This window comes from Cricetulus griseus, assembly GCF_003668045.3.
Source record: "Cricetulus griseus strain 17A/GY chromosome 1 unlocalized genomic scaffold, alternate assembly CriGri-PICRH-1.0 chr1_1, whole genome shotgun sequence".
In the NCBI taxonomy this organism is placed as follows: domain Eukaryota; kingdom Metazoa; phylum Chordata; class Mammalia; order Rodentia; family Cricetidae; genus Cricetulus; species Cricetulus griseus.
The window spans coordinates 140,103,386-140,105,231 of NW_023276807.1; positions in this window are offsets into that span (position 1 = coordinate 140,103,386).

Sequence of the window (1,846 nt, forward strand, 5' to 3'; positions counted from 1 at the left end):
TAAAAACAAACAAATTTATGCATATATAGAAAATATAAATACTTTTTTCAGAGACAGAAAAATTTATTCAGAGGGAAGAAAACAAGTTCTGGAAAAATATTAATTGGAAAAAAAATCTAGAACTTGTCCATAGTACTGGGGATATAACTCAGAAGTTCACTGCTAGCCTTGCTTGCATCCTGGAGGGTCTGGCTTTGATCACCAGCAACACAGCAGTTATAAATATAAAAAAATTACATAGTCAATTGTGGTCACTTTGAACACATTTATCATACATGCGGAGTCACCAATAATACATTAGTGCCTCATTAAGGAAACAAATCAAAGCACTTCCTCTTAGTGTCAAGGGGAACCAAGATTTGAGTTCTCTTAGCTCTCCCTGTGTCTTCCATCACCTCTGTCTGTTATGTGAGTCAGAATCTGTGCCTGCCTAAGGCTGTCTAGTGACTCTGTTCCTAACAAAGGGCCCAGCTCTTTCTTTATTGAAGAGCACAGAAAGCATCACATGGGGGAGGGATGAGGTACACTTCACAGAGACATTTAAAAGAGTGTCACAAGGTATTAACTTACTAGCTCCAGCAGACCACAACTGACCTAAATAAAACAGTTGTACAGACACCATTGTTTATCTAGCAATATCTGTATGTTGCACTCAACATTTATAGTAGATACTTATTTTATAAGGTTGCTTCCCACCTATGTTTGCTGTTTTCAGCAAATGATCATAACATACATTCGAATGCATATGCATTACTCTTGGACCAGGGGCATGGAAGAGTACATAGTTTAAGATTGCAGCTGTGTGTTAGCTTAGGTTGTAAAAGTTGATTATGTAGGAAATCCAAGGCAAGAGGTTGGCTGATACTCTGTTCTTTTCAAGTCAGGTTAAACAAACAGGTTGAGGACACAGTAGGAGAGCAGTCTCAAGTGACCTCAAGGAGTATTGTTAACTCTGGCTGTGTGATCTAGCAAAAGTTCCAGTTCTTAGAATGGAAGCAATATTTTGATAACAAAACATTGCCACAGTCAATGAAGGTGTAACTCTATGTTTTCTTTATAGAGGCACTTAGGCAATTACGAAGCAATTAAATTATTGAACTTGAATGAAAAATTTACTACTAAGATATAAAAAAAATGATAGCAAAATTTGCACTAGGTATTAAGGGCATCTCTCCATGATAGAGGAAGGCTTAATTTCTCAAGAAAATAAAGAACTTATGGAAACTATCAAGTACTCATAAGTGGCCATGCATCCGTAAAATAAAATTTGGAAGCATTGCTAACCTCTATGCCAAGCCCTGGGCTGATATTTTGGGGACTCCTGAGTGCATTCTTCCCATCTCCATCTTCACTGAGCGGGTATGATAAAGGTGTTAATGACCAGAGTGTTGGAGTAAGTTCTGCAAGCTTTCCTTATCTAGTTAAAACAACAGTGTAACCATTTTTTTTTTCAGTAAAACTGAGTAATCAACTCTTCACTTCAGTTGAAAGCAGTATTTCACAGACAAGATTCTGTGGAATTCTGTTTCCTTATGTTTGGTACCGTATGTGGCATTGGAGTATAGCAGGCAAGAGAAGGGTATATTAGTTCTTAGTCAGGTTTTTCACTGCTGTGATAAAACACTGTTTGGAATCACCTTGGGGAGGAAAGGGCTTATCTGACTTAACATTCTCTGGTCACACCCCATCACCAAGGATGATAGACACCAGGACAGAAAGTAGGAACTCAAGGGAGGAAGCTGGAGGCAAGAATTGAAACAGACCACGGAGGAGTGCTGCTTACTGACATGCTCCTCATGACTTGCTCAGCTTGCTTTCCTATACAAGCCAGGACCACCTGCCTAGG